A 25,561-nucleotide genomic window follows, 5' to 3' on the forward strand; every position below is an offset into this window, starting at 1 on the left:
GAGATGAATTTCCTTTTTTCATTTTTCAATCACTACTCAATATTGATTTCTTCCCTCTGCAGCTCTTACCTATATCCTCTAATTTCCCCACCGCTTCTGACAACCTCCGATGTTTAAGGGGGAAGAAAACTACATTTGTATTTCTATGTGTGGATGAACATGCCTGCATACATTATATAGAAATATGTACAGTTTTAATATGCATAGTTGTTCACACAGAAACATTTGCATATTTCTTGCTGCAGCTTCTGCTAAACACTCTAACTTACTTCTAAAGCCAGCTGATGTGCCTCAGTGTTACTTACCATGTGCAAGCATCTCAGCAGGTTGTTGAGAAATATTTGTTTAAAATGTTTTCCTTCTACAGGGGCTGATGTACTATTCTTTTGGCCATTCCACATGATGCCGTTCTTTCAAATTATCTCAGTGGCACCCATTGGGTCAGTGTAGGCACGCAGATGCATGCTGGAAAATAATTGTAATTTTACCATCTTCTCCTCACAGAGTGCACCCTCAGGCCAAGTGGTGAAATACCACCGCCGCCAGCCCCAATATCCATCAATGTAATGAGCTACAAAATCAATCTGTAATTGACAAAAGTATTTTTAATCAAGGTATGAGGCATTTAGGGTCTCCAGATACTGCTTTTTTGTCTTATGTCAGTACATACTTTATAGCAAGATGGGAGACATTTGATTTTGTTCAAGAGCATGAATTATTTCTGCAAAGGAACAAAGGTATGCTTTTCAGAAACTCCCCTCACACACACCCTCTCCCAAAAGTAAGATGACATAATCCCTGAGATCCGTCACAAAATATCAGGTCAGGAAGATCATGCTCTACCAGTCTAGGGGGAAGAAGGGATTTGTTTTTGTGAATGATTGCTGATGCTTTCTACCAGATTGCCTCTCTATGTGAAATGACTATTCTTTGCCTCAAACTACCACCGTATATGCAGAAACTGTAATCCAAAAGGCTACTTTTCTGTACCCACCTCCCAGTTGCTTAGATCTGTTCTTTAAAATTTATAGGCATCACTAAACATTCTTCTTGTTAGTACTGTTGTTTCTCAGTCAAGTTAAACTCCCCAAAGTGTAAGGGTATGTGGATACTTCAGATGAATACACATTAAAAGTTTTAATATGTTTCCAAGTAGAGGGAATTACAGCCAAAGGCAAAATATTTATAGATACATGCAATGACTTTCTGGGCCTGTGTTCATATGTTTTTTTTGTGAGATGTGCTCCAGATTTTTAGTGTCAGCTCTTTCATCTGGAGACCATACTTGTATCATCTGCTGGAAAGTAAGTTTCTTACATTCTGAGCCGTGCCCAGCATCTCTTGTCTATTTTGGCCTTGGTGTTTATGTATTCGAGAGAAGCTCCATAACTATCTGGCATAGGGAATAGAGTATTTTCAAGGGAAGTTATTCAGAGGTTGCAAGAATAACTGAACACGATCTACATAGTCTGATGTTCTCATATGTGGGTTTTAAGATTAATTTTTTTTGTACACATGTGTGTGTCCGTGTGTGTTTTGTAAGTCTCAAAGGGCTTTGTGCATATCAACTTGAAACCTTGCAACTCTTATCTAAATGACTAACATTTCCAGAACTTTAAGCTATTAACTATTTTTAATATTTCTCCACTGCTCACTTGTTTAGAATGTGACCTCTGTGTAAATGAATGAATATTGCTAATGATGTAATATTTAAGGAGTGCTTACTTAATGTTAAGCTCTGCTAGGTACTTTATATATTTCATCACATATAATTTTTTCAACAATTCTATGATCTAGATCCGATCATTCCTCCTAGTTTATAGGTGTGGAAATCGAGGATTGGAGAAGTGATGTAATTTGTCCAAGGTCACATAGCTTATAAATAGTGGAAATATGATTGAACACAGGTCATCTGACTCCCAGGCCCAAACTCTTAATCTCTCACATTGATGGAGCACTAATACATGTATCAACTCATGTTATTTATCATGTTATATTTTATGACTGGTTTCAAGCAAGTTCATTCTCAATTATACATTTTCTTGACTTTTGTCCAAGGAAGCACTACCCATTTTGCTTAAACTTATTTATTAGGATATCAATAAAGAAACCATTTTACATCCTTGATTTTAGTGGGGTTTTACAATCTAGCTTAGTAGATATTATTAAAACTGAAATTGTGTTGCCAGTTCAAGTGTACTAATGGCACTGTTTTGGGTCTCTTCATGCTTTTGCCAAGAAGAAGATAAATCACATTAAGAAAAATTACATTAGACCAAGAATGCTTAACTTTTTCTTGGAAAGAAACAACAGGGGTAGGTAAGAGAATAGAGTTCAAATACATAATACCTTGACTCTGATCGCTAGCCCTTAACTTGTTTGGGGGCAGTTTGGCAAGTTTTAAATGAAAAACAAGAGTCAAGATTTCCTTTAGTCTATGAGATGAGCTAGCTCAGTATCAAGGAGAGCAGCTTTTTTCTTGGAGCTTATGTTATAAAACACCTTGTTCTCACTTATATGGCCACTGCTTCTTAGTAGATACTTATTTTTCAAAATATATTATTTTAACTAATATATCTTATAAGTGCAGCATGGCAATTCACACATAGTTATACATCCTTAAAAGCTCCTAACTCCTGGACATTCATCACAGTAACAGATACCACATTCCCATGTTGGTGAAAAGTTTTTATTGAGACATTGTATTTAGCACAAAAATATGTCTCTATAGTATTTGTTTGTTGTGCATGTGGAAATGTATTGAGCAACTCAAATACATGTAATTTGTTCATTTCATTACTCTTTTAAAGACTGGGTTTTTAAAGAAATAAGTTGAAGTTGGCATTATTTATTTTTCTTATGAGCTTATAATTAGAAAACTTATATTTGTAGTTGATGACATCAAACCATAGATTCTTACCATTTTGACATATCTTAAAGGTCAATAGTCCTTCTTTCTATAGAAAATATGCCTTGTGCTTCTCTTAAAAATATGTAATTTAGAGACATATTCTTATTTTCTATTCCGAGTTATGTCATCTTAAAATATACGTGAATTATTTAGTACTTTTTATTTTATAAAGTCTTATTGTTTATGTTAATTTTGAAAATATCATCAAAGCAATCTTACTTTCTAACACCTAATCTTTCTTTGTATCATCCAGTTCCGTAGTTGCCTGGTCAATTTTCAAACAGTTATAAATGCATATCAGTGTGACTGTATCTGAAAGTAAAAATTATCATTAATGGCAGTGAATACAATTCCTGTAGCCACTGTGATAATCCAGGTCTAAACTATTCCTCAGCCTTCCCTAACAGGCATGCCTAGCTGTTGCACAAATGGATATGTAAGATGATGCAGAAAGATTAAAGAAAGGCATTCAAATGCCTAGTAAATAAGAAGGGAAAATCCATATTTTTATTCTAGAAGAGATAAGTAGTATGATCCCTATCTAAAACTGTTATTGGAATTGACAGGATTTAGAATTCATAGCTACATATTGACCTGAACTAGACTCTCCTTAATGACATTCACATCAGAATTAACAGTAAGAATAAAGGGTACAGTCATCCATTGTCAGTTCCAATGGAGCCTGCACTAACTGGGATATACATGACCCTTCTCTCTTAATATTCATCAGAATTGATATGGCGTGTTATGGTTCCCAACATCTTTGGCTGCTAATGAATTGATCACAGCTCCTCTGGAAGTTAGTGATTTACAGGCAATTCTTGAATATTCAAGTTCATAGAGGGAAGATATCAAAGCAAAGGACAATGTATAAGGAATCCTTACATAACTTTAAACTTCTCTCATGTCTCCCCTCTCTCTTCCTTCACCTGCTCCCTGTTACTTCCAAAAACAGCTTGCAGTCAAATTGATGAAATTGATTTCCAAGAAATGGGAATATAGATAGGGAGTACAGTTCAGGAGTCCTATGTCCCAGCCCCAGTCTCACTACTCACACAGCTTTTGGAAAAACACATAGCTTTTTGGGGCCTCAGCTTTAATATTTACAAAATGGGTAAAATTGCTTCCCATGTGGGTTTCAGTGGTATGTTAGAACAGTAAATAGTACATTAGCAAAGACATTACAAGTACATAAACCAAACTCTTTAGACACTTTGAAGACTGAAGGCAACGATAAATCAAATATATTATTTCATGTCTTTTATTATCATGCATTTTTGATGAGTGGGATTCTCTATAAATCAAAAAGAATTAGCTGAGATCATCTTATCTTTTATAATCTATGGTCTCTGGACTCAGCCTTTCCTGCCTTCCACTCTGGGATCTTCTTGGACAGTCTACCTGGTAGGGTGCTATTGTAGAAAGAACACTGATTTGGTATTTATAAGATCTGGGTTCTGATGCCATCTTAGTCACTAATTAGCTCTATGATCTTTGGTAAGTGTCTCTATTTCTTTCAGTCTTTGTTTCTCCATTTATATAATTCGGCAGTTAGAATAAACGTAGCTCAGGTATATTCAACACAGTAACTTCCTTTATTATGTATTCCATGTAATTTATTTGGAAAAATTTGGTTTATTAAATTGCAATAAATAATTTACTTTTCTGTATTTTTTTCATCGAAGATTTTTAAAATGGAATATATATTAAAAACAGTGAAAAACAACAAGAAAGACTACAGACAAAAAAGTTAATTATGCAATAAGATGGGGTTTTTTTGGTGACTCTGTAGAACATATGAAAGTAAGTGCTAAATTTCCACTAGCTTTCTGAAGTATTAGTAAAAGATTCCTGATTCTCTTCATTGCCTTAGTAGCCCCTTGAAGAGACAAGAGTCAGTGAAGTCTATGAACCACTGCACTGGACTATCTTTGAGGTCCCTCTGGTTCATGATTCTAAGTATCAAACTTGAGCCATCTACCATGTGTTTTGGTGCTCTGTGTTTGGTTCTAGAAAACTATCTCTTGTCCTTTGAGCGACCAGAGGGTGACATTTGGATGTTCTAGCCCAGGTTCCCTAGGGTCAACAGTCTTCCCATTTGGTAACTAACTGCTCCTGTGTATTTTAGAATCACAGACTCATTCATCCTGTTCATAATAATAAAAGACACTGAGGCAAATGGTGAAATTAGTTAAATGATCTGGGTAGAAATAAATGCAAACCAAGTCCTAAGATACAGTCTATAGCCACTATTACCATCATTAGAAAATGTTCCTGAAAAATAAAATCTTAGGGGTAAATGTTTAAACTGGTGAAGTCTTCCTGGCAAGACAGTAGAGGAAACCAAGCGTTCAGAGGTTGCCACTTTTGCTGTAATATGAACTGCCTTAGCTTTTGTTTGCCAAGTTAGAGAGTGGATTATCGAATTCTTCAGTCCTAGGTCCAAGAAATGCTGTATGTAATCTCACCCCATCAGACCTCACCTCTTATTTGCCTGTATTCTTCCTTAAACAATGGATTCTCAGACCAAACATAATAGCCTGTTGATTCTCAAAATTACTAAAGGCTTTCATGCCTTAATGCCTTTGCTCTCACTATTCCCTACATCTAGACATAAGGGCATGTCCAAATTCAACCCACTCTTCAAAGCCCTGTTCAAAAAATTAGTTGCCCCATGAAGCCTTACTTTTTCTCCCACAACATAATGTTGTACCATATCATACCATGTTCTGAACTCATAGTCCTTTCTTGTAATTCTCCTTCATTCCTCCCAGTTAACATTTCCCTTATATTCTCTGTATTTACGTTGCCTTTCTTTCTCTCTCCTCTCTGACTCCTATCTCCTCTAACACAAAAGCTACATCATATTCATCTTCCTAGTCTTATAGTACCTTGTGTTTATGAGTCACACAATTCATATTTGTTGAATGACTAAATGAATGTCATTCAACCAGAAGGTTAAGTTAACTGATTATGGTTAGAATAGTTTAGGAAGGAATCACTCCAGAACTGTGTATATACTTATTCATCCTGATGATAATTAAAGAAAACACATCAATTCTCCTTTCTGTTAGTCCTATTCCCCACTTGGGTAGTTTTGTTAACAAAAATTTGCCAATGAAGCCACAGTGCAAATTTGAGAGATTAAGGAAAAAACACATCAGACTTAACAGCACTTGAGAAAAAAGATGTTATCATTTATCCTCCAGTCAGTCTTATTCTCCTTGTCAATTTGGTATAAGAACAAGTCTTTTCTCTCCATCCTATACTAACTCACCACATTATTTTCTTTGTAAATGAAAGGGGAAGGAAGGGAAAGAGATAGTTCACACTTAAGATAGTTTTAGAAATCCAGTGATGTATTCACAGCTGTAATATAGTCCATAAAGATAATGCCAAGCACATAGGCAGCTGAAAGGCCATGCTGGGTGAGTAGTCTGTTCTGACGGTTTTTTTCCATCTGAACCATTTCCAGTTTTTATTCTTTTTTGTGTGATTGAGAAGTGTACAAGCACAATTTAAAAATCATCTTAATGAACTAATTAAAGACAACCAAAATATAATATCTCATTTAAGACAGTAATAAAATCAATCCATTTTTTTGAGTCACTGAGGTGTGTGGAAAAAAGGGACAATAAAAATTTTATTACATTATCTGTCTGGGGATGGCTCTTCCATAACTTATTAAGGGAATATTATTTTTCTCATTGTGCTTTTCTGTCAGTCATTTGAGATTGGCTTTGTGCTCAAGGAAGTATTCAACAGTGATCAGAAATCCAGAGAAAACAGTCAGTACTAACCACTTCTGATACTGTTTCTGCTGCTCAGATTGTGCTGCTCTTCCCTCAGCTATTTTTATTCTGACTCAGATTCACTTAGCATGAGCACCACTACTAGGTGTACCATGGTAATGGCTAAAAGTATGGGCTCCAGCGTCAGACAGCCTGGGTTTAAGTCCCATTTCCACCAATTACAGGGTGCTCACAGTAGTTATTTAAGCTCTTTAAACCTTAGGGTTCCCCTCTATAAAATGCAGCTAGTTAGAGCATCTGCTTTGTTGGGATGCTTTGAGGATTAAATGAGGAGATGTAAGTATCCCTAGTAGTTGGCAAGTGGTCACTACCTCAGTAAGCTACAATTACTCAGACCAGTCTTCCCCATCGCTCATTTTGCACTACTTGAATCTATACTTGTTAATGTCCCCAGAAACTTGTGACAAGGACTTTATCTGCCTTTCTTCCTGATCTGAATCCTCAGATAACACAAGCATGGCAGGTACTCTCATGCTCACTCTCTATCTAGTCTACTCCTCCTCTTCTGATGCCTCTCTTCTTGTCCGTATTTTATTACATTATGTGTCTGTCCTCCATAACTTATTAAGGGAATATTCTTTTTCTCATCACATTTTTCTGTCATTCATTGGAGGTTGGCCTTGTGCTCAACAAGTAGTTTCTATATTGCATTCTCATTGCCTTTTCAGTCATTGTTTCTACCCAAATCAGTCTCAATTGTTATTACTCCTCGTTTGGAGAAACACTTGATTTGGCTGCCACCCTCAAGGCTGGAACCAGTCCAGATAACTCAGGACTGAGGCAGAAGTCATCTTCAGAAAAGTTTCACTTGGAAGGCTGTCTTCTGCTCGCTGGGACTAAGGGTGGGTGAAGCTGAGTACAAGGGAGGAAGTGGCAATGAATAGAAGGGAGGGTTAAGCAGTAAAGCTTGAGTGAACAGGAGGGAGTGAGTGAGAGCATAGGAGACTGAATGATAGGACAGTATGAGGAAAGATACAGACATTCTCAAGTCAAAACTAGGAGAAGCCTTACTCTCAAGGTAGTGATATTGGGGGCTAATGAGAGGAATTATTTGTTTATTTATTATGAATTATTTATGATCTCATTAATTTCAGTTATTGAAGTAAAGTGATAAAATCTTTCTCAAAAAATTTGAATCATTTATATTCTAAAACCTAGTCTTACTGATTGACACCATGCCCAGTGTTTTTGTTTGGCTTGACCCAACCCCAGTTTAAACAAGAGAGGTAGATGTAACCCAGGGCATATTAAACATGGAAGATGGATAGAATCCCATGGGGGAATGATGCTCACATTCTGAAAGCATGGTAAGGGACCAGAAGGAGAAAGCCACTTAGTTTTTAGTGATGCTTGGCGACTCTTATGGGCCTATAACTGAGAAACTAGATTTGAGCACCTCTCTTGGGGACTTTTCAACCTTCTATGCCTATTAAGTTCTATTCAAGTTTTTGACAGATATCATTTAAGGGAAGTTTCAATTATGTGCTCTATTTTATTTCTAGGTAAGAGTCCTTGAATCCCTGCTTCTTTTTTACCCTCAAAACTTTCACTGCATAACCTAAATAGAAAAGAAATAAATTTCTTTTATGGGCAGTCAACTCCTAGTTTCTTTTCTAGGATCCTCCTGTGCCCTCCAATTCTAAAGAGTCGAAAGGGACTTCTAAGAAAAAGCAATCCTAGGAGGAGATGCCCCTAAAGTCTCAGAAAGTTCCAAAGTATTTCTTCTGGAAAAATCCCCCATGTATATACAAAGCCCCACATGTATATACAAAGCCACAAAACCCTATATGTATATGCAAAGCCATAGTCCCTCGAAGGTTTAAAACCTTCCACATTTCCTACCAAAACCTATCACTTTTCCACTGAAAAGTCAGACTCTAGTAATAGATGAGAAATATTGTTCCACTTCTTCTCAGACCTTTTCTGTCTATATTATCAGATTGTTTTTAGTTTTTAGGGCAACCTCTACTTCATGTGACAAAACTATACCTGACTAACTTAGGTTAGAAAGAGTGTGAAATTTATAAATTTCGTTCAATATTTCAGTTCCTTTGTATGTTAATTTCCATTGTTAATATCCCTCTGTCTCCTCTTGACCTATTGCCTCAGAATAAACTTTAACTGGTTACAGAGTACCAAGAAGGATAATGTGCTTGAATTAATTCACTTGTAATACACAACACACCTAGACAAAAATAACCCTTCTTGTATCAGTACTTGGAATGGTTACTTCTTACCTCATTTTGCTCAGTTTGAACACCAAAATTTTTGACTCTAATAGAAAAAGACTAATAATTCTAGTTATTTTTATGTTTAAAATGCTAAGACATTCATCGAGAGAGCACATGAAAATATCTAAATAATTTGTTGAGAATTAATGTTGGAATAATTTTAAACACTATTTACTCTAAAATTGTATATACAACATCAGAGGAAGAAAAGCCTTGGACTCTGGTCCTGTCCAGTTTTATCTCAGAAACAAATAAAATTGACAACCAGATTGGACATGAGAATTTCCTTTTGCTTGACCTGCATCCTCATTTGTGTGTTCTTTGATAGCATCCAAGTGCAGAATCCCAGGCAGTCCATTGCTGGACTAAGATGTATGTGTCTTCCCTCAAGCTTCCATACAAAATTTAAACCTTGTATTAATCACTTTTCCAAGTTAGTTCTTTAGTAATGGATTGTACAGTTTCATTCACACAGGGAAGTCATGTATAGCTTCTGCCGCATTCTCTAATCTATGGAGTCTAAGCCTTTTTTTTTTCTGCTCTTAGTGATGATTGCATTCTGTATTCAGAATTTTTCTGAAGGGAGAGGATTTTTCAAGCCTTTTTGGTGGACTCTTGCTGTTCACGTCTAAACTGAAAATGGAACTCCCATTTTTTAGTGCTTTTTCTCTTCCCAGGTAACATCATTATACATTTCCTGGTGATCATAGCTTAAGATGCTTCCATACAATCATTTCATATTGAATATAAAATGGATTAAACACATCTGTGACTACTACAGTAAAGATGGCTTAAAACATTGGATTGCCTTTTATCAGCAACATTTTTGTGAGAGAAGGACAAAGCATTATTACTAGGGCAAAATGGGCCAATTAAAACCATTTGCAGTGCCACCACCTAATGATTACCACTATTAACAATATTTTGGTGTAGCTTTCAGTCTCTTTTGATAAATATATAAATATTTTTTATAAAAATGTGATCTTGAATATATATTTGATAGTCTGCTTTTTATAAGGAATAATATATCAAGAACCTTTTCGAGCTCATTAAATATTCTTGTGCAACATCTTTTTGTTTTAAACTTTCATGAGCTTTGATCTTAAATAAGGACCTTCAGAAAATAAGTAAAAATTAAACTGGGTGGGAGAGGGGGGGACTGAAGTATTACATACCTGAAAACTTTGTATGTTAATTAAATGACCAGATTATATTGCTTCACCTAGTCCTAGGTGACTGTTCCAAATTGATTCTCCAATTAGGCCAATCAATTTGAATAGAAAGTCCCACTTCTTCCCCAAAGTGCAAGATGCTAGAAACAGAAGAGGAAGAGTTAAAATGAATGGATTAATAATTTTAATCTGAATATAAGCTTTTTAAAATTTTATTGTATTGGTCAAAAATCAACTGCAGAGAAGAGAACCCACTCTAGCTTTTTTAAACAGAAAGGACTTTATCAAAGAAAAATAAAGGCTTCAAAATCCATGGATGCATTGAAGAAATAGGTTTCAGACTGGGTTTGCAGGAAGAACCCCCCAAAAACGTATCACTAAACCATCACACAAAGGGAAGTAATGCCACTTCTATGACTCCAGAAGCTACTACATTCAGGAAGTTTCCACTGCTGCTGACTGGTCCGTGGACAAGACTGTCCTAAATAGAGCATGCTTCTCACTCTGCTTCACAGCACCCATGAAGCTAGTGATTGGACACTGCTGCCAAACAACCAAATGCCTCCACTCTCTCCTCCTTTCCTTTCCAAATCCAACTGAAATGTTCCAATTGGAAAAAATTTAAATTACCTCTAGAAAACTAGCTATAAAGAAGTCTGGGAAATGTAGTTTTTAGATTTCCCACCATGGCATTATAGGAGGGTATGCTAGAAAGAACATCAAATGCAATTTGATCACTAATCCATGATATTCACAATAAATAGCTAATGTACATTGGAAAGATTTATTCATTTATCTCTTTTAGAGTACTTTCCACCTTGTTTGATGATAGGACATTTATAGGCCAGTTTTGTAAAATACAGATTTTGTTTAATATAAATGAATTCAAACCCAAATCTCTGGTTAGGAGCTGTGGAAGAAGGTACTCATAAACAAGTGATTTTGGAAAACAGTAACTTTTTAAGTGTCATTAGTGTTCCCCCAAAAGTTTGTAGGGTTAGAAAAAACTAGATCTCAACCTTACCAGGCACTTGGAAAATGACAAAAGCTTTATAAGTGAACCAGTTGGTGGTCTCTGGTTTTTCTAATATTTTAATCTGGGATAAGAGTATCTCTGAAAGCTTTTTTAAGGTTTTGTACATTTCATAGAACAAGAATGGGGAGAAAGTAAATATATGAGGAAACTCTCATCTCACTTTTATTTTAAACAAATTTGGGGTTACTCTCTTCTCTATAAGAAAAAAAAATCTTATTTAATCACAATTTACTAACTGAATAAAGATTAAATGCTCCAAAAAATAAGCACTGTAGCTTTGAGAGTGTTGTCCAAGACTGCTAAGCTCCATAAACACCGTATCTACTTAGTACATCACTGTTACAAGGAGATAGTTTCAGTAATCTATTATTAATAATCCATGTATTATTTGAGTTGTTTTTCTTCTATTGAGTAAGTGTAGATTGCAGTGACCTAGCTACACACTGTCATGCAGTCTCCCTTGAAAACTTGCAAGAATCAAGCTAGGACTAGATATACACGCTTTGGCAATAAGACAGAATTAAGCCAACTTCCCATGCAGCCTAATGAGAAAACCCTTTGGATACCAATGAGATATTCCAGGTAGAAGGGAGCCAGCCATGCCTTGCTTTGTCAGGGGTCTGAATATTGTGTAATGATCAAGGTAAGTGAACACACTATGAAGCTTAGCTGAAGTAAATGAGCAATTTCTAAAATCTATATTTAGGGTTTCCTCAACCAGTAATAAGTTTTCACCCTTTTTCATCATCAAAAGAAGACTGAGACAGAAATATAGGTTCTTAGATATCAAGTCACTTGAAAATCACTATTGTGAGAATTTGAGATTACCCTGGTGAATTTCTCTCTGAAGAAATTAATATGGTTGGTAACAACCATAGGGCATCATGAATTTTAAAGTTGTGGCTGAAGGTGATTCAAAATAAAGAAAGAAAAGGGGAAATTAAAAAAAAATTATTCTCTACTCCTAGAAGCATCTGATATCTCTGTATTTACATATTACATTAATTGAGACACCAGCCATGTAATATTATAAAATAATGTGTAATATCTACTGTATCTGTTTATTTTAAGCATTCTTTTAGAGATAAGGGAGAGTTTTTTTAAAAGAATAGTAAATAGCTAATCATTTAAGGATATGGGGTAATGAAAGTTTCTTGTTTGGTTGAAATATGCTTATACTTTTAAAATCAGAAGTTTAATTGAAATTTCACAGATGATTAGTTCATAATATAGGTTAATTATTACTAGTAATGAGATTTGTCCCTGGCAGATTGAATACTCAAACTTTATAAGGTTAATTCACAATACTATCTATTAAAATGTAGATTCACAATTGGAATGGTTTTGGACTTTCTAGAGTTCCTTTGTTCCTTTCCTGAAAAACAATTCTTCCAGGCTAAGCTGGAAATGAATCATTTCCAATAATAGTCTAGAATCACATATGCACATGAAAGAAAAATGGGGTATTCTGTTTATCCCTTGGGGCTATGAGCAAAGCCAGGTTATTTTTCATTGTTTTTCCTTCATCAGACAGATGTTTCAGATATGACTAATTCAGTGATGCTACCAATCTCTTTGCAAGCCACACCAGACTGAGAAGCTTCGATTAAGAAGGTCAAAAGGAAATCTTTTGATTAAATTAAACACTGATGTGAAGGAGTATGCTATGTGGGTCCTCTTCAGTGATATGTTGTTGACCTTGAATAGTTCTTTGTAACTCTGTCCTCTCACAGATCCATGATGTTACATTATTATTTCTCCTTATGGTTTCTCTTTTTAAAAAATTACGTTTCCAACTGCTAATCTGCATTCTCTTTCTTCTTTCCTCTCTCCAAGATCCACTTCTGAGACACCTGGTATTTTCTTTTCCTCTATACTCTTCTTCTGATAACCTTTCTTTAATTATACCTTGTTAATAATATCAGACAGGGCTTCATTCACTGTATTGTTCATGGTCTTTTAGAATTCTGACATTCAGTGATCTTCTCCACATCAGTATTCTAGTGCTAAACTCTAAATGAAATCCAATCAGAACATCTTTATTCATTTATTAAATAAATATACACTGAGAAATTATTAAGTGTTGGCATTCTGTGAGGTATTCAGAATGTGGTTGAAAGCAAAAAACAAATACAGTTTCTATTTTCATGGAACTCAGCTTGTCTAAGGTGTCCTTGGTCTAGTGTCCTCCAAAAATCTTGTGTGCAGCTAGCTCTTCTAGCTGCCTGTTTGGGGAGGGAAATGTATAGATATATCTTCATAGGAAAGGGCATGGAGAGACCCACCAAGGAAAGAAAATAAACTGAAAGAGGTAACTTAAGTGAAGAAAGAAGATATTAAGCAATGAGAAAGAAAGACAAAAGGGGCAGGGGCTAAAGTTTTGAACAGATTCAAGTAAATGCTATGATGCATGGAGCTTTGAGGAAAGAGATGTGGGTAAGGAAGGATTTTAGGAAATTTTTGCTGTATATATTTGTCAGTATCATCTTTCTGGCTCCATCAGTAAAAATTTCAGTACAGAGCTACAGTACTAGTCAAGGTTCTGGAAATATATTTGTGGATTGGTGTTCAGTTTGAATGTGTCCTGGGTTGATATGGCCTTCGGGATTGGTGGGTCACTAAGCCCTGTTTTATTAAAGTTATTTCTATGATGAAAGCACATTCTTTTTTTTTTTTTTTTTTTTTTTTACGGTATGCGGGCCTCTCACTCTTGTGGCCTCTCCCATTGCGGAGCACAGGCTCCGGATGCGCAGGCTCAACGGCCATGGCTCACGGGCCCAGCCTCCAGCTGCTCTGTGGCATGTGGGATCTTCCCAGACCGGGGCACGAACTCATGTCCCCTGCATCGGCAGGCGGACTCTCAACCACGGCGCCACCAGGGAAGCCCGAAAGCACATTCTTGAATTGCACATGTGTATCTATTGTACCCATGTTACATTTATTGTATGGTATTTTATATGGTTGGCATTTAAGAGTCATAAACTAAGACTCGACCTGTGTGTCAGAGGGGGGAATGCAGGTTAAATATCACTGAAGGGAATGCATATTCCCCAGGCCAATCATCTACATATGAAAATGGACGTGAAACCGTCAGAGACGGAGTACCTTCCTACATCTCTCAAGCCTCTTTTTCTCTCCATGGTTTGAGATTTGAGGAGTCTAAATATGCTGGAGGAGTTTCTCCATAGCAGTGCAAAATTGTGTGTGTACATGGAGAGATTCATCCATTTCTCAAAGCTACCCAAAAGCAGTTAAAAGTCATTGATCTAATTATATGTTATATGGTTTGTGTTAATTTCCCTTTTGTTACCTGAGCCTTTAGCCTTTTGGGAGTATACTAGCCTGATCTCAACTCTGAATTGGAAAATTAAGAGAAGAGATGTGCATTCAGGCTCGGGCTAGAATGTTAAAGTGAGGATGTGCTCCACTCCAATCCAATGCAGTAGGGACAATATTCACTTAAGATAAATCTCCAAGGAGAAGATGAATCACAGGGACAGGTGTCAAGGCTGAGAGATTAACCATTCCCCCACCCCTCAACTGTACTATAGAGACTGACCACATTGCTTACCTTGAAGAATTCAGTTTGTATCTCATCAGGAAACCAGCAGTTGTCTTCATATTCTTGCCAGACATTTTCCCACCTGAATCCATCATCACAAACTCAACATGCTCAAAAGCAGGTTAATAGTCAATCCACCATAGTCAATCCACCATATCCCCAAATCATATCACTCTGCCTCCTTCAGAGTTTTCTGTTTCTCTGAATTTTCCAAATCTTAGGCTCATAACCATTTTTGCTTTTTCTGCTTCGCCTCAGTATTTCCCACATCAAGGCCATTATTCACATGGTTACCTTCCTCTCCTTTTCTTGCTGATCTTCAACACTGTCCCAGTAAGGGACCCCTCATTCAGGCAACACTCAGCCCTGTCCAGTACACAGAAATACCTCGAAGATTCTCTTCTCCTTTAACTTCTAAAAGTGTGTTGTTGGTGGTGGTTAACGTGGAAGAATGACATTTGTTTGCCAACATTTTCATTTTTCCAAATAAGCGTATTTGAAAACAAATGAAACGAGATTATCATATTACATCACCATTATTTCTTAGAATATTAAAAAAGGATATTCCTTTATAACTGAAAAGTCTTGACATTTTGAAATGTTTCCTTTTTACGTTTATTTTTCTCATTTATCCGAAGACTGCTGAAATTTTAAAAATTTACACCTGTCCTAGCATCTGAGTTGGAAACCAAATCAATGGCCCAATTTAATATGCAGGAAGGTTAAGAGTTTATGCCCTGGAGCCAGACCCATGTGGGTGTCACATAGTAACTCTGAGATTTATTTAAGTTGCTTTGCTTTGCTAATCCTCATCTGTTTTGATCTGAAACAGCATAACTTGAGGATGTGAATAGTATTTGCCTTGCAGGATTAAGGTATAGATAAATGAGTTAATAAATGCAAGTTGCTCAGCCTAGGAGTTGGCACACAGTCAGCTACCAATAAATCGAGGATATGATAATTGCTGTTACTAGTTTGAACTCTTATTATGCTTCCTGTGTCTAACTTTTCACTAATGGCAAGTTCTTTTCTTAAATATATGTGTTGATTACTTAAACTAAGCCAGTCCCTTGGATACCTAGTTTCATTAGTTCTTATAATTGAGAAACTGCTGCTATATTTCATGTATTTAAGGTGAGAGACACTTTTCCAGAAGAGTTGTCATTTCATTGGATGTTATTGATTCTTACTGTGAGAATTTTAACCATGTGATTATTTCCCAAAAACGGACTTCAATTTGGCCTTTGCTGTGACCAAAAATGAATGAAGATTTTACTTTCTGATCCAGGTTTAACAAACTCACCTAAAAGAATCCCCTTTGGACAAGTCTGCAGATGGATTTTCTGCACCACTGAATCTCACATTTCCTCATAATTAAAAGGGTGGGTAAAACGCTCCTTACCTACATTTTAAACCCAAGAATGTTTACCTGTGCACATCCAAAAGAATACTGACCTTTTTCAAACAGAGAGAAATAGTGATTTATTAATAATATTCCTTAGAGTGATAAAAGATTATAAAAACAAAGAACCATTACAGCTGAAAACCCTTGGCTTTCAGGGCCAATGTTGGGACAGAGTTGGTGAATAGTAATGTTTAACTCTTTTGGTGAAGCTAACACAGCTGAGTGAAGGGCTATGCAAATACTGAAACCAAATGTGTATGAAATAGTAAATTTATTCCTTGGAACTTGTTGAATATAAAAAGCTTGGGTCATTAAAGAATTACCCTTGCTACATACAAGCATAAATCTTTATTTGATGGAGGGTGTGAAGGGAATAATTAGTGCTCCTTGTAGCATAACTAATGTTCTCATAGAGAAAAAAAAGAAAACACAGGAGAGATGATGATGCACACCTTAACTCATATCACAGAACTAGGCACAGAGGAACTGAAACATGAATGAGTTGGCAAGCATCATGGGATGATGAACTGAGATTGGGGTGCTGGGGTTCACATCTGATTCTAGATCTTACTAGCTATGCAGCTTTGAACTCAATCAGCTCTCACACATTTGAGCTTTAATTTCTTTTTCTGTAAAAATGGATTAGGAATGATATCTTTAAAGGGTCTGGCCTAAGGTGTTTATCAAAATAGGAGTTATAATTAGTGGAACATATCGGAAATATGATAAGTGGAGTCTAAATGTCACACACATGTGCGCTCATGCACACACACGCAGATAAATCCCTGATTTATCAGTTACTATTGAGCATTTACTCTGTAGCAGGCTGCGTGCTAGGCATCAGTGGTAAGCAGTATAGTTTGGGACACTGAACTCATGGGGCTTTTGAGCTGCTGCTAAAAACTAGATCATTGCACGTGGTTTTCTTAATATGCTTAAGTTAAACAATGTGTATATGAATCTACGTGAAATTTTTTCAGAGCTCTTGTTAATGACTTGAATTTTCATAAAAGAACACTTTCTCCGTTTTTATTTATTTATTTATTTATTCATTTATTTTTGGCCGTGTTGGGTCTTCGTTTCTGTGCGAGGGCTTTCTCTGGTTGTGGCAAGTGGGGGCCACTCTTCATCGCGGTGCGCGGGCCTCTCACTATCGCAGTCTCTCATTGCGGAGCACAGGCTCCAGACGCGCAGGCTCAGTAGTTGTGGCTCACGGGCCCACTTTCTCCTTTTCTAAAAGCTCAAGTCAGCAATGCAATTTTGACACAGATCTAGGACAAAGCATGACTCCAATGGGACCACACATAAAGTTTACTGAACTTAAATAAACCAGGTTAACTCAACTGTCCCTTTTTTGCCTGTACAATATTCAAAAATATATGTAAGATCTCCTAATTTTCATTTGCGCCTAGAAATAAGGCAATGTTTAAACCATTCCATGAAATGATTATCTTTTTGCAAAAATTTATTTCCACTTGGAGTGTTAACAAATCTCAAACCACAGTATAGTCTATCACCATTCCCCATGGACTCCAACTAAAGGAGCTGCTGCTATTCTCCCTTCAGTGGATATGGGTAGTATTTAGGACAAGGAGATAATCAGTGGCATCCTAAATCAGAATATGCCAAATCATAGACACTATTAATGATAATATTAATACCTAGAGTTTATTAAGCATATATCATGTGTTAAGCACTGTGATAAGTGCTTTAGGAGAAGGGACTCATTTATTTCTCTTTATAACCCTACAAAGCATGTAACAGTGTACAGATAAGGAAACTGAGGCTTAAAGGAGTTGAGTGACTTTTTCCAGTCCTGCAGCTCATGACTGGTTATGTGAAATTATGAGCCCAGGCCATATATCTTCAGAGCCTGCCCTCGTAACCACGACTCTTAAACCACTGCCCATGAAACTGAGGTCTGCATTGGAAACCAAGGTATCTTTCATAGCAGGTGTTCTTTGAACTTCACAGTATTTATTTCTACTTTTCTTATAACCTCTGTAATCATCCACTTATTGAGTTGCAGCTCACAGTATGTGTGTGGGAGGTTGCAGATAACATACCAGCACTTTGTGCTCTTACTCATGCTTGCCAGCTGTTCTGGCACAATATTTATTCACCCCATAAATCCTAGACTGTTCATTTTTATATATAAAAAACAATCTGTCAATTGACAGTTCATTTTATTTATCTACTGAAAACACCAGATCATTAAGTATCATAGACTTCAGCTTCACAGTCTCCAAATAAATGGAATTCTGGGCAGAAAGCCTGACAGCATGGAAGTATGACATGGCAGTATTTGGTCTAGGCCCATCCTTCGCCCCCACGCAAATTTTGTAAATTACTCTCTGTGCCTTCATCAGCACAGGTAGGGGCTAATGAAGGTTAAATCATTCTAATTTAGTTGTAAATATGGCAACTCAGGGTTTGAGCTATGTGACAGGTGTCAGGCATGTGTGCTTCCTCTAAAAGGCCCACACAGTGGTCTCCCAGTCCTTGGCATCACGTTTGTGTCACCTAATGCCATATGGCGGAAAAGCCCTTCACCTAATGAAAGAGACTACATGTTCTTTCTTATCTTCCTTTTCCAGTTGCATCTTCTCTACTCAGGAAGGCAATGTGATATAATCGCTCTGAGGTTATCAGTAGTAATGCAATAATCAACCATTATATCTTCCCCCCCAAAAAAGTTTAGTCTTTAAAACATACTGCTTTGAGTTTCTAGGAAAAACATTTTGATATATTCATTCCCCTCTTGGAAACCATCCCATCTTTCCCTTGATTTGTGGACCAATTATGATTCCCTTGTTAGTTCATTAACTGTTCTTTTCCATTAAGTGGTCTGTCTTTTTTGACATTACCTTCTGTCAGTTAAAATGCTAAATGCAAAATAATTTGGGATTAAGGGGAGTCCATTTGGTCGTGAACAACAACAAAAAAGTAGACCTTTCTCTTTATGATGGAATTTGGAAGGCATTAACATATTGTTATTACATTTCTGAGGGAGTTTCTCAAATATTTCAGGGCTAATAATTCTCTTGAGAGATTATTCCTAGAGTAGAGTGAGGAAAACAGGTGTTGTGGGAGAATGAGACACTGGTTACCCTTTTCGCAGTAATTGAAATAACTAATGTTTATTATTAACTGTGCCTCAAAGCTAGCTCTCAAATTCCCTTTCATGTGCCAAACATTTTTACAGCCCTGCCTCAGCCTCCAGGTATTTTTGATATGCTTATGTAATAGGAAAACTATTGGAAGTCGATATGATAGACTGCAGTATACCTGTATCCTGCTTCCATGTCGGCTGGAGCTTACATCCAACATTTTAAAGAGGCATGGTGTTTAGGGGAAAAAGCTTTTAATTATATTCTGTTTTCAACACCTGTTGGGCAAGCATGAAAGTCCTTTGAAGTTAGATATTGCCTTACAGTTCGTGTATCAGCAAGGAGAAACCAAAAAATACACTGTTTTATTCTATTTTTGAAACTCTGTTCATGTACCAATGCCCAGGGGCTTCATCATTTCTGACCATTTCCTCCTAAGCTGCAAATTGCAGACCCAATTGAGTGGTATATTTGAGTTTAATGGATATTTGCAGTAATCCTCACCTTTAGTGTGCTAGGGAAATTTGTTCACTCCTGGAGACACCATTATAATACTTAGGATTTTGGTTTTGGTTTTAGGATTTCTAAGTATATGGAAAAAATGTTATATATATATATATAACTGTATATATATAGTTATATATATATATATAACTATATATATACAGTTATATATATATATATAACTATATATATGTAGCATTTTTTCCATACACAATTATATGAAAACATTTGAATTATATGAACACATATGAATAAAGCTACTTGAACCTGGAGATAGGTAGGCAGATAGATATATAAATCTCACACATCACAATATATATCAATAAAATAAAATACTGAGAAGATTTCTTAACATTTAAAATAATGTGTTCTAAACAAATATAGCTGATTGGGAAGTCAATAGCCCTCAGTTTCCTTGTGTCATGTTTGGAAGTTGTCCCTTCAGGATCCTTACTACAAACTCATTCCATACTAGGACTTAAAGATCTGTTTGTATCACCCTTTCCTAATGGAGAGAACCCTAAAATATGATATTGAAAACCAGAGAACTAAAAATCCTAAAGCACTTCACACTGCTGGATAACATCTGAGTTAGTAACCTTAGCCATATCTCATTTTAATAGAATCAATGACCCAGTGGAAAAGTTTAAAGGAGGACAGGTGTTCTATGGATTGCACTCAGAACAATGGGATATGGGGACTATTTGAAAGTATCCGGAAAGGCTTAACTTAAAAGAGGAGATTTAAGAAAGGAGCGCAGAGGCATGATGGCTGCCTTCATCTAATTGAAGAGCTACCCAGTAAGATATTTGGTTTGGTTCTGAACCAAGACTGCAAAACTGGGACAATGGGATGGCAGTTATAAGGAGCATCGTCCTGCCTCGGTGCAGAGAACTTTCTAGCAAAATGATCTGCTGTTAAATGCAGTCGGTTCTCTTGTGTTACAGAGATGTCCCTTTTTGGCTTATATTCTGGCCAAAGTTTAAGGGATTCTGTAGAGGAGAGTCTTACTTTGAGTTACACTAGATAATATCTATGTTAGTTTACTAGGGCTGCCATAACAAAATACAACAGATTGGCTGGTTTAAGCACTCAAAATTTATTTTCTCACATAGCTCTGGAAACTATGGGTCCAAGATCAAGGTGTCGGCAGGTTTGGCTTCTCCTGAGGCCTCTCTCCTCTGAGTACAGGCGGTGTCTTCTCCCTGGGTCCTCACATGGCTTTTCCTCCGTGTGTGTGTCCGTCCCTAGTGTTTCTGTGTGTCCATATTTCTTCTTCTTACAAGGTCACCAGTCGGTTTAGATAACAGCCCACTCCAACAGCCTAACTTAATCTTAATCACCTCTTCACAGGCCCAGTCTCCAACGATAGTCATATTCTGAGGTGCTTGGGGTTAGGGCTGCTTCAACCCATGAATTTGGGTTGGGGGCATACCATTCAGCCCATCATAATGTCTTAAGTTTGCTTCTGATTTTCAAGAGTTCTTCTTGAGGAGAGAAAGGACAATTCAAACTACCAAAGCCTGCTTCCTGGAAGAGGAAAAATAATCCTCAACCAAAATGAAGGATTGAGTAACTCTGTGAGCACCCTTCTCTAAATTAATTCTTACACCAGAGAGGTCTCTTGTCTTCTGTCTTCAAATTCAGGTTAAGCCATAAACTGTGCTCTTTGGCTTCTGGTTGAATGTGGAGAGGATTAAATTCATTATAATATTAAATAGATCAGGTGGAATTAGCTCTCAGTAGAGAGCAGCTGTTAGGTCCAGCAAAGTTGTGACAGGCTCTGCCAATTATGCAATGCAAATATAATCATCTAACTTCCGCTATTTCCAGGCCTTGACAAGCCCCACAGATCTGTTGGGCAATTTCTTCTGATGTGGTCCCATACATTTTGGCTTGACAGTGGCTACCTTAGAGGCCAAAGCACATGTCTTTGATGGGCATTCAAGACCGAAACTAAGATCCGAGAAGTGGTTTGGACCTAGGTTTGGAGTGATTGAGGGGAAAAAAGAAATCCAGACACACATGTTCATTTTGCTCTTATTAATACAGTTGATATTGATTTAGCTTCTGGTGATGCTGCCTGCTTTTTGCTTAGGACAGCAAAATGAACTGGGGATACAGATACCTTGGCATCCATTCTGTGACTGAGGAGGTTTAATTTTGCTGAGTTTGTGCATGTATGATTTTGTAGCAATATATTAGTTTGAAAGACTATGATGCATTTTTGTATGGTAGAAAGTACTGAAATAATGAATCTTTGATTTCTTGGATTAGATAGGTCCAGGTTGAGTTGAAATGATTTAATTAGGAAGAAGAATGAAGTCTGACCAAGTCAAGTGGATCAGTGTGGACTCACACAGGGTCTTAGGACAAATTTAGGCAATATCCATACAGATGTTAATGAGCATATAGAGGAATTTCTACATTTGGAAGAGAAAGTATAGCTGCTCTATCTGCTCATAAATTTGACCATTTCGAGAGACTAGTGTCAAGGATGAAGAAATTTTCTTCTAAAAAGCAAATGTTTGGTAATATAGGGGAGTGAAACTGGGCACCCCAAAATGTCTCTTTGGCATGCAGATTATTTTGAGATGGAAACAATCAATGCCTAAGACTCAGGAAGAAACGTTGGCCTTCTCTGTAACTGCCTAAAAAGTTTTAGTTAGAGTGCCTGTTCTGAAATAGAGCTATCACCAAAGAGATCTGCAAAACGTATGGACTAGGTGTAGTAGGAGAAACTCCACACAGCCTAGAGATCAGAGTCCGCTCTGTGTCCCACTGTCTCTGCAAGGTCCAACAAACATTTGTTTACCAAATGCTTGCTTTCCATCTTCATGTGAATTGCCTTCCTCCCCTTTGAAATCCCAAGCCACTACCCCCAACATCCTTTTTGCCTTTAGCTGAAGATGGTATTTAAGATGAGAGTTTTAGCCATTTTGATGAGCTACTCAGTTTGTCTGGGTCTCTCCCATGTATACATGTTATTATACTTTGGTTTGATTTTTCTTCTGTTAATCTATCTCATGTCAATTTAAATTCTCAGACCAGCCAGAAGAACTTAGAAGGGTAGAGGAAACTTTCTTCCTCCCTGACAATACACAAGTATTTGCTGGACCATGCAGAGACAATGGGACACAGGAATTTTTGCAAACGTAATTTGCTAAGTTTTTTCCTATCTATCACATCTAGTTCAGTTATCTATGGTGACAGTTCCCTTCCTGGAGCAGGTCCTCTATGTAGATTCTTTTAGGCAGTTGGGGGGATGTCAAAGGTTCTCCCTGAGTCTTTGGGCCTCAAAAATAATCAGCCTAAATTAATCCTCATGCCAAAGAGACACACTTTGGGATGGCAGATTTTACTCCCCTACACTAGGTACATGACAAGAAGAAGATTGTGTTTACTGAAATTACCTGTAAATGCAAGTAAAAGAATCTCTTTTCCAAATTCCTTTTCATATTATGTACTCTTGTAATGAGAGAAGTCTTCAGTGGAAACTGATCATAAAAGCAGACCAAAGTAATGCCATATAGAACCCCTCTTCTTATGTGAAATGAGTTTGGTTATTTTTTTTTCTGTGCCTGTATGTGCTTTTCCTGGGGTTAGATTGCTTTCAGGGAGGTTATCTTCTACTATCATGTTGATGTCTCAGAATACGATTCAAATAATAAAAACAAAGACAGATGGTCTGTGAAAAGGAGAGTATCAGCTCCTTTCACAACAACTTCTCTGCCTCAAAGTGAGTTTGTTAGCATCAGAAGTGGAATACAGCATTTTCTCTACACGTCCCCCACCAATGTTGGAGAGAATCCTTACACTCTAATCACCTGACACATAAGTGTTCTGATGAAGACAAAGATGCTACATTCTGCTAATATGTTCATGAGAAAAGAGTATTGGTTCAATATTTACATTCTCCCAAGTAAAATATGTACCTTTTGTAAACTTTTTTTTTTTTGATGACACAGTTTTGTCCTCCTTCCAATCCACTATACAGACACATACTCACAAAATGATTGTCTTAAACTTGGGACACTTGTAACAGGCAATTCCAGAAGTGGAGAGCCCGCATGAGCTAGTTTTCTGGGTTCAGGGTCCTTAGGGCTACCTCACAGAGGTGAATATTTAGTTCTACTTATGAGCCTCTGTACTGATGGGTGTTTGATCATGAGCAGTGTAGTGTGCATTCTGTAGCTTCTTTTGTAAAAACCTGTTGTTTGCATTTGAAATGAATTTCCACATAAAGACTGGATTTTCAGTCAACAAGAGCTTTACTTAATTGTAACAGTACTAAATTCAAAACTCACCTCCATTTTCATTCTGGATCAGTCTTTTAGCCCCACTGTTTTTCTTGCCCCACTATCTCCAAGAATTGCACTTGTATCACAATTTTATAGTAGTTCTTATAAAGGATTTCCTTCTCATTCTTTCATTTGTGCTAGAATGTATTTATTGAGCATCTCTTATATGCCTGGTACTTAAGGACAAAGAGAGATACAGAGAGGAACATGACTTGATTCAGTTTTGAGGGGGCAATCCATGCAAACCAAAGCCTATGGTGGAATGTGACATGTATTTTGATATGGGTATTTGCAGGTTCTGGAGACTCAGAAGAAGGCACATATCCAGAAGTGTGGATCTTTCTGTACACAAGTCTGTCCGTTGCTTAGGATCAGGTCACATTTATGAGCATGTTCTCTCTTCTTGTAACAATTCCCACCCCCACCTTCAAAAAAAAAAAAAACTGCTTTCTTTAACTTCATGGTCTTCACCACCTGCCCCTACCACTTGAGGATTATGTAACCACCCCTTCCAACTATCCCTAGTTGCTACACCTGACTTCAGAATGGGACAAGCTCAGCACTCTTTGTTACTGGACCTTTGAAGGATTTACTGCTAGTATCTATCAGGAAATAGACATAATCATGGAAGTGATAACTGAACAGAGTCTCACAAAACTAGTAAATGTCATCAAAAGTATGGAGGTAAAGGAGTCCCAGGAAGGGGGATGTCCTAGGCAAAGGGAAGAGAGAAGAGGCATAGCTGTGTATAGATGAGAGATGAGATGGTGTTTTCTCTGAACTGTACAGCTGTAGGGAACATAGATTGCACCCCTTTAACAGGAGGATTGCCCTTCTGTGATTTCCAGTTTACTGACATGCTCTCAAATACATGTTCTTTCTACTTGAAGATGTTCTATTGATCTGCTGGAAGTAAATTTGGAACTTGTCACTCACTTTCTCTTCTCAGCTATTGATAAAAATAAAACAAGGAAACAAACAAACAAAAACACTTCTTCTGATATATTCTCGCCTATATAATCCCCTCCCCCAACTTTTCTCTCAATCTCAATCTTAAACTCTCCACCTCTCTCAAAACTTTCAGGGGAAGCTAGATGGGCACAGAAGCCAATGGCATATTTTCACTAGGGTGGGTTGAAGATAAATTTGACCTACATTTTAATGAAAGACCTAAGCTGAAGAATCTTCGGGAACTTTGTCGAAGGAATTGGGATAAGGGACAGGAATTGAGCAGAGAGAAGGATATTGCATGAGAAGAAACAAAAAAATGACCAAGAGATTGGAGGTACTTTGCCCACCAAGTGTTGGGGTACAACTTGGTGTTCACTTGCCCTGTCATTTTCTCATCTTTTATGCCAGCCTTGTCTGCACAGTGCCCACAAAGCAGTGAAATATAATAGTGATGGGGCAGGCATCTTATTTGATCATTCAACTAACGTTTGTTTAGCACCTACACTGGGGAAGAGTGGTTAAAATCTATCTATCTATCTATCTATCTATCTATCTATCTATATATA

This window comes from Mesoplodon mirus (genome assembly GCF_964341445.2).
Source record: "Mesoplodon mirus genome assembly, chromosome: 6".
NCBI classification, from domain to species: domain Eukaryota; kingdom Metazoa; phylum Chordata; class Mammalia; order Artiodactyla; family Ziphiidae; genus Mesoplodon; species Mesoplodon mirus.